General features: G+C 33.8%; 1 pseudogene; it reads right to left on the bottom strand.

Moving 5' to 3' along the window:
- Positions 1-4,662: 4,662 nt before the first annotated feature.
- LOC149531294 (putative F-box protein At2g36090) lies at positions 4,663-5,694 on the bottom strand (annotated as a pseudogene).
- Between the last annotated feature and the right edge of the window lie 3,389 nt (positions 5,695-9,083).

The following is a 9,083-nucleotide window of genomic DNA, read 5'->3' as shown; positions in this document are numbered from 1 at the left end:
GGAAAGAGTGTGCAAGTTGAGGACTTCAAGGATATGTATGTAGAGAATCAATTTGGGATTTATGTGTTGGGGTGTTCCCACAACAATGGTACCACTTTTTGACCAATTTTGACACTGAAATCAGAAATTTTGAAACAAATCTCAAATTTGAGTGACTATATCTCTAAAATTATGAATAATTTAAAGATGATGTAAACTAGTAATTCCAAGTACTTCATTCCTACTTTGTAACATATTTTTTTGTTAAAAAAAATAAATTTATTTATGTCAAATTTTTCTTCTCCCCTAAAAAGTCATACATATGAAAATCAAAATTTTCAAAGAGTGACAATCTGCTTGACAAGCATTATTTTTTTATAAAAACAATAACAAGGTAATTCTTCTAATTTTGGATTTTTAACATCAATATCTAAAGGATCCATTTGGTTTTATTCAATTTGGTTGAATATTGTATTGTTTATGAAGTTTTGAAGGGACATCAGTCATAATTTAGACATACATTCATTTTGACAAGAATAACTACAACTCAATATATCATAAATCAAATTTTATTTTTCAATAGAAAGCTAGCTTAGTAACCTATTTCTTAGATATTTTTCAAAAAAAAATTGACCTAAGTTACAACTTCTCCCAAAGTGTCAAAGTTAGTTGATGTTCAACCATTAATCAACCTATAATGAGTTAAACCCATTTTAAAAAGTCTTAATGAATATAATGCCTATTAAAACTATAGTCATTGGAAAGCTTACTCCGAGCAGCACAATTTGACATATTTAGATTTATAGTGGGAGGTCATTTGATGCCAGTTTTGGGGGTCAAAAGCTCATTTTCTTATTTTTTCTAAAAAAGAACGAAGTTTCTTTTAAAAACCCATGTTCTCATGAACATTGTGTTCACATGAATATATATTATATATTCATGTGAACATATGTTCATGAAAACATATATTATATGTTTGCATGAACATATTTTTAAAAATTACGTATATAGTTGCGAACATTTTCTCATTATATGTTCATGTGAACACATAAATTACGTTTCGCATGAACACATAAATTATGTTTTGTGCGAACACATAATGAAATAGGGTTCATGGAACATAATTTCTATGTTTGCATGAACATATAGAGTTGACACAAATAGTCCCAATTAAGTTTTTTTTTAATAATGCTAATTTTGTTTGTGCCACAAAAGTGGCACCCTCTATTATGGGCTGACTAGCCGAATCCTAGAAGATGCTCTTTCAACTATTAAGAACATCTTTTAAAACCTAGGGTGTCTAAAGAATGAGCATCCTTGGTCGGCTAGAAATCCTACATGATCATGTGGTTTGACCTTGGAGTTGTGGACTCAGTCACCAAAGGAGTGGTGCTCGCTTGTTATTGGGTATAGTGTTGGCCGAGGTGCTCGGTCATTAAAGGGGCTCGCTCACTCAAGGAGCTTGGCTTATACTATTGCTTGACATAGGCCATGCTTCTTGGCAATGCTTGTGGGAGCTTGACGATGCTTGTGGTTTTGCTGATGTTTGGCAATGTGGCTTGTGGGATGGAGTTCTTATGGATTTTTTTGGACAACTTGGTGCATTTATTGCATGTTGATTGAGATCATGATGTGGATAATTGATCATTGGAGGTTGTGTGGACCTATTTTCGTCATGGTTAATTATTCTTGGTGTATTTAATAAGTGTTGTAAGCCTTTTAAGGCATATGGTATTTAATAAATGTTTGAGGCCAACTTGTGGCTAAACATGTATTTAATGTAAGGGTTTACTTAATTTGTAGCTTACTAGGCTGACTTGTGGCTTAGTTGGGTATAAGTAAGGGGATCTTGTGGAGTCTTAAGATATAATATTCATCCATTTTGAAGAAGAGGATGTGGAAGAGGAGAAAAAATTGAAGAGCTAGTAGTTGAGGCTTGAGAAACAAGGAGATTTCTTGGTGGCCTTGCGAGGACAAGTTGAGATCTTCCTTGGAGGTTTCTACTAGAGTATGGATCCGGACTATCTAGTGTTTGGGATTGGATCTTGAGAGATCTTGTAGAGTTTTTTTTGTATTTGGCCCTAACTCAAAAGGCCTTACAATCAGGCACATTGCATGTAAACAATTGTTATATGAGTAAAAAGTTATGATTTGGAATCAAATCTTGCATTTGTGTTGTGTTTTAGTTGTATGGTTATTTGAAGGGATCTAGATTACGTCTAGGAGCAATACCCTCAGATTCTCACTACATCACTCTTCCTAGCACTCTATTATTAATAGGTAGGGCTTGCCTTAATCACCTAGAAATAGTCATAGTTTTTCTACACCTCCAACTCAAAACCCTCTCCATCATCCACTCGCTCATTAAACCCTAAAAAGAATAAGGCCTGCAAAAAGCTGAAAGTTGAAAAGAATGAGAAAATTAACCTGGTTGATTTGGAGGAAGAAAATGAAGGGGGTAGTAGAAGGTCTAGGAGACTTGCCAAAACATGGCTAAGTTTAAACAAAAATCTTGTAGGGACTAGGAGATTAATAAGGAAATGAAGTCAGAAACTAGTCATGGAGAAGAGAAGATATCAAAGAAGAGAGGAGGGAAGGATGATGATTTAGAGGGAATGGGGATTGAAGAAACTAGTTTGGCCTTGGAGGAGATTATGATTGCAAAAAAGAAGAAAGGAGTTAATCATGACACAACCCATGAGTCGGCTAGCCTCACTATGAACACATTTAATTTTACCTTTGGTGTAGTGTCTTCCCCAGGAAAGAAAAAGGAGGACTTGGCAATGATGGCGACTTCCCTTGTGTGTATGGACAACAAAATCAAGAAGATGGTTTCTACCAATCCCATGTGTTTCGATGTTAAAGCTATGGAGGTTGGGAATGGTAACTGTGCTGGTTTCTAGTAGTTGGCTAGTAGTTTCAAAGATCTTAAGTTGGAGATGGTGACCGTTAAAGAATAATTTGATGCTTTGGATGTGAGCTTCACGCTCTTTCCAAATTTTTGCTCAAGGTGACTCATTGTATAATTGTTATTCTCCAACTCTTACAATCGGAGAATGAGGAGAACACTCTTGGGATAGTGGACTCTACTAAGCTCAATGCCTTCTTCACGGATGACTTGGCTAAGATCCTGCTAACCAAGAAAGGGAAAGCGAAGGCCAATTTTTAGGCCTTGTGTGTTTTTTTCAAGTTGTTAGGCCTTAGAGACTATTTAATTTTAATGTTTAAATACTATAGTAGATTTGATGGTAGATGTGTGGTAAGTTTTTTTGTTTTTTTTTGGTAAGTGTATGCAGATCGATAGACATTATGTTGATTTTGTGGGATTATGCTTTCCACTAGTGGTCTTAGTCATGCTACTAGTTGTTATGTGTATATGTATGCTTATAGTTGGGTTAGGATCATTGTTTAGCATACTATTTTTTTATGTTATTGGTAGAGTTGGTTGTTGGTAATCTTTTTCTATGATTGTGTTGTTAATGGTCTTACCATGATATTGTACTATGGGCCAACCTCATTATTTTAGCTTCTTTTAAGATAAAAACAATGTGATTTTCTAAATATTTGGAAATATATAGTATATCTCATCATGGTAATAAAATCATAGATGATATACATACAACAATTGAAAGGGAGAGATTATTGGTGGAACAAAACATATTAATGATTATCAATGTCTACAAATTGCAAGAAGAAATGCTAACTACACATGATCACCTAAGTCTCAAGGGTAGGACATACCAGACAAGTCGTTGGTGAGAGTGGCATATAGGAAAGAGAAAATGATGGTGAAAATGGGTATTGCCTATCAAGTAATCTGCATTGTAGATGCCAAGTGATAATAAATTTGGACAAAATGGATTTTATCTAAAGCTGAAAATAAAAGTCTCATTATTATGAATAAATTTTTAATTATATAAAGTGATTGGTCCGATAAATAAATTAATATATAATTAAGTGTTTAGATGAAAAGATGTAAAAATATATTTTCTTTATTGTAGAAACAGTTGATAAAAAATAAAAAACTATTTTATTACAGTTTGACCTTTTGTATACATAAAAAAATTCTATAATGTTCATCTTAATTACTGGTAAGCTAGCACAATTCTTCTAAATACTGAGTAGACAGAAAAAGGATGAAAGTTTAAATTACTATTTCAGATCTTGAGATGGACCAAATTGCCTATAAGAACTACTGTAACCGTTCCACTAGATGTGTTGCCGACAGATATGAACAAAACCCAACTGTTCCAACCTAGCAATCTACAGTCAATCAGTTCCAAATAATAGTGCTCGATTTCTTTCCTTATTACAAGTTGCATAGTTGTAACCAATCTAGTTAAATACGATTTACGATGGTGACACTGACGATACCATTCCACTTGGTATAAAATTAATTTAAATATTGTTCTGATTTATTTAAATAGCATTCCCACTTCACGCTTGGCAGGAACCCACTCTCTTGAATAATAAACTGATCTTCTTGAAGAATTTATTATTATTTTTATCTTCTAATGAACCTTAAGCAGTTGTCACCGCTCTGACTTTGATGGTTAATTCGTTTCTAAATCTGAGTCTCTCCCGGTGAAATTTAAAAATTGGTTACTGGGTTGAAAATTTAAAACAAAATTTGAGAGGAAAAAAGGATTATATTTTCATCTCTAATTTGGCATTACAATTCAATTAGAATTTGCGAAACTCTCTGAAAACATCCCCTTTAGATGTTACCCAGTTTGAGAGTTTAGATCGCATTCTATGCAATGAAGTGGTACAAGACATAATTACTAAGCAAATTGAAAATAACATGCAAAAGGGATTCAATTGACATTTACCTCCCAGAGTTTCCTCTATCAAATTGTTCTGTATCTCCAAAACATCATAAAAATTCTGTATTACTCGTTCATAATTCTTACTCCTCTTACCCCACTTAACTGCTCTCTGTAAAACTAAAACACCATCTCTTCCGTTCACTTAACAACCCATCATGTCCTCCAGTTGCAGACTAACCCCAGTCATCTGCAAACAGCTATCCTCTTTACCCACACAAACTGTGCCTTTAACCACAATATTACATGCTGCTAATTTTAAAGGCAAACTATCATGAGCAGGCAGAATGGATCCAAACCTAATTGTAAATTCATTATTAGAGCCCCAATTGTGCTTCTGTACTTCCAGAGGCCTCCAACTTGAGAGATTTACAGCATCCTTTGTTCTTCTGTTGAGGAGAATCCAACTGAGCCTCATATTAGCTGAAAGTATGAGTGCCATCAGAGTGCCATCAGAATTACAAGGAAGATCTATTACCAATGGGGACATTGTAAATGACCTGCAATCTATGATATCATCTTCACCTGGAATTTTCAGTACAACTTTGGAATAAACTGATTTATTATTGTAATGGATATCTACAACAGAGGCAAAAGCAGAGAGAGAAACTTCATCATTTTCATCCAATGGATCGAGACAATATTCTTGAGAGATATCGATGAGGGGAAAACAATCTGCATAGAACTTGTTGAACCCACCGAGGGAATAAATCAATTGTTTAACCTCATCGATTTTTGTTGAAGGCCAAAGTGAAGAACACGCATCCTCCCATAGCCCTTGTTCCTTTACAACCGACCTCATATCAGAGCTGGAACATTCTGCTCTTGCAAGAGTGGTGCCGTCCACTCTTTTTAAGATTTCTCTAACAATATCGCTGCCCAGAGACATTCCTCTTACACTCAATATCCACTGCAAGTCTAATTTCTATGCCTGATTAGCTCTTAATAAATATAACATCTTTAATGAATACGGTCACGTGTGCATTACATCACTTGAGGATAATCGTTTTGTCCATGGAATTAGACAATCTAGTTATCAGATTAATGTTTCCCCGCGTGAACAGACAGTCTTATGAATTGTCAAATCAGATTCTTTAGGTGAATATTTTGATTTTACCCAAAATGAATTCAATCGACAATCTAACTAGTCCCCTCCATGCATCTCTATCGAATTAACATCAACGGGTTCAAGTTTTTGTTCTTTTAAAAATGCAATTTATTTTTAGTTTTTGCCAAAAAAAAAAGAATTTCGACATTCGAATCACATTGAACATTCCATGTATGTAAAAGTACTAAAACATAATTTTACTTTGAAATTGAAATATTTTGATTAATATGGGCTAGGGCTGGCTTTATTGGCGCGAGCTCCATCTAATCTCTTTGTTCTGAAGTTACTAATTGTATAGAAATATTTACTTCATATTTCCAGTAGTGAAGTGGATAGCAATTAGAGGAGTGGTTTAACCGGAAACAATATAAATAAACAATGACGATTAGTGGGAAGTCGACGTCAAGGAAAACTAGTTCTACCCACTACACAATCTGCTTATATTTATAATCAAACAATTCTTGTAAGTGCGTAGTGGTCTGTGGAATATAAAAAACAAAGAAAAAAGAGTTGTTTTTCTTAAGTAGGCTCCTTCCAAACGTTATTTTATTGAATCCCGGTGCTTAAGTAACGTAATACAGGACAATGAAGACAGTTACCCTTTCGCTTATAAGAAGATCGAGCTGTTATAGACTTTTCATATATGGACGGAGTTATCACTGAAAAATTAATAGAGCTAGGTCAGGAGTCACCGTTATGTTAAAATGACAGGAGTCAAACAAACAAAATATCTTCCATGCAGAATTCCAATACGCTTGGTTTTTTTCTGGTTTAGATGTTCATAAAATTGAAGGTGGGCAGAGACAGAGAAAACTGAAACCAAAATAATAAATCTTTATATTATTGCTTCTTTGTCTTTTGTTTACATTCATTACAACTGCCTCTATTTATAGAGGTCTGAGAAAAATCCAGAACTTTGCACATGTATGGTAGGAAAGATCTGGAATGTAAAGCAGTCAAAAATCACATGTAAAAGGTGGAAGAGAACAGTGTATACAAGGAGGATGGTGGGAATCTTCCATATTAAATATGGTGGTTGATAATAATTCTTGGATTGTGAGTGGTTGGCAGCAGTAGAAATTACGTATGCATGCCAACACTCCTCCTTAATTTCTACCATTAATTATATCAAAGTTTACAATATTCATTTGGTCTCTTAAATATTCAAATTGTTCTTGTGATAATTTCTTTGTAAATATATCTGCCAATTGATCTTTGGATCTGCAATACTCCAAGCTGATTTCTCCATTATTGACTAATTCTCGAATAAAATGATATCTAGTATCAATGTGCTTTGTCCTCTTGTGAAAAACATGATTCTTTGATAGTGCGATGGTGGACTTGTTTTCACAATAGATTGTAGTAGATTGATCTTGCTCATGCATTAGATCTTTCAAGACTCTTCGCATCCATTCTGCTTGACATGATGCTGATGTACTAGCTACATATTCTACTTCAGTTGAAGAAATAGTCACGATAGGCTGCTTCTTTGATGCCCGTGCCACAATACCTATTCCAAGATGAAATGCATATCCATATGTGCTCATCCTATCATCAATACTTCTTGCAAAATCACTGTCAATATACCCAACTAGCTGAAAAACATATGAAGAAGAATACATTATGCCATAATTCAGAGTCCTTGCAATGTATCTCAATATTCTCTTTCCTTCTTGCCAATGTGAATTCTTAGGTGAATCCATAAATCTAGAAATTACACTCACTACATACATAATATCAGGCCTAGTTTTTGTGAAATACATCAAACTACCAACCAACTTTCTGAATTGAGTAGAATCAAATTCATTCTCATTGTCTTCTCTACTTAATTTTGTGCCCATTGTCATAGGTGTAGATACTGGACTACAATTTACTATTCTAAACCATCTCATAACATCTTGTGCATTTTTATTTTGACAAATGAAAATTCCCTTGTCATTTTGTGTTACTTGAATACCAAGAAAATATTTCATCAAACCCAAATCTGTCATCTCAAATTCTTTCTTCATTGCTGATTTGAACATATCAATGGAAAGATTACCAGTAAAGATCAAATCATCAACATACAAGTAAACAATCAAAATTTGACCTTCCTTATTGACTTTGGTGTATAGTGTTGACTCACTAGTGCTTATATTAAATCCATTCTTAATCATATATGAATCAATTCTACTATACCATGCCCTTGGTGCTTGTTTCAACCCATAGAGTGCATTTTTCAACCTATAAACCTTGTGTTCATGTCCTTTGATTTCATAACCTAGTGGTTGTTGCACATAAACTTCTTCTTCCATATACTCATTTAAGAAAGTTGATTTTACATCCATTTGATAAACCATCCATTTATTTTGAGCTGCAATAGCTAGTACCATTCTAACAGTATCTAGTCTAGCTACAAGTGGAAAAGTTTCATTATAATCAACTCCATATTCTTGTGCAAACCCTTTAGCTACTAATCTTGCCTTATATTTATCAACTTTTCCTTTTCCCTTATACTTAGTTTTATAAACCCATTTTACACCTATGCATTCTTTATTCTTAGGCAAATCAACTAGCTCCCATGTATCATTTTTATCAATAGATTCCAATTCTTCATTCGTTGCATTAATCCATTGTTTTTCCTTGATTGCATCTTCAAAATATATAGGATCTTGAGAAAATAAAGAAAAATTTGATTGTAAATCTATTTTGTCCCCTTGTTCATAAATCTCTTGCAAACTTTTAGTTTTATTATTCTTAATCCTTGATCTCAAAGATGCAAGTGTAGGATTAGAGTCATTACTTACTTGCAAACTTGAAGATTCTCCTTGCTCATCTTCTATTTGTGTATTATCTCCATGTGTACTTCTTGAAGGAGTTCCCCCTTGCTCATTTGTTTGATCTACTTGATTCTCTTGGTCTTTTCCTTCTTGGTCATCATATAGTATTGGAGTTGTGCCTATAATTGTCTTGTCTATATTGTCATCCCAAGATTCTTCCTCTTTGAACACAACATCTTTATTTATAATGACTTTTCTAGTTATAGGATTAAACAACTTATCTACCTTAGATTGTTCATCATACCCAATAAAAATACACTTTCACTCTTATCATCCAATTTACTCCTTGTTTCTTTAGGAACATGTGTATATGCAATACAACCAAATACTCTAAAATAGGAAACACAATGA

Source organism: Cupressus sempervirens, chromosome 11, assembly GCF_028749045.1.
Source record: "Cupressus sempervirens isolate cs-2001-9-10 chromosome 11, ASM2874904v1, whole genome shotgun sequence".
NCBI lineage: Eukaryota > Viridiplantae > Streptophyta > Pinopsida > Cupressales > Cupressaceae > Cupressus > Cupressus sempervirens.
The sequence above is the reverse complement of the archived record's forward strand: the minus strand, read 5'-3'. Positions and strand labels throughout refer to the sequence as shown.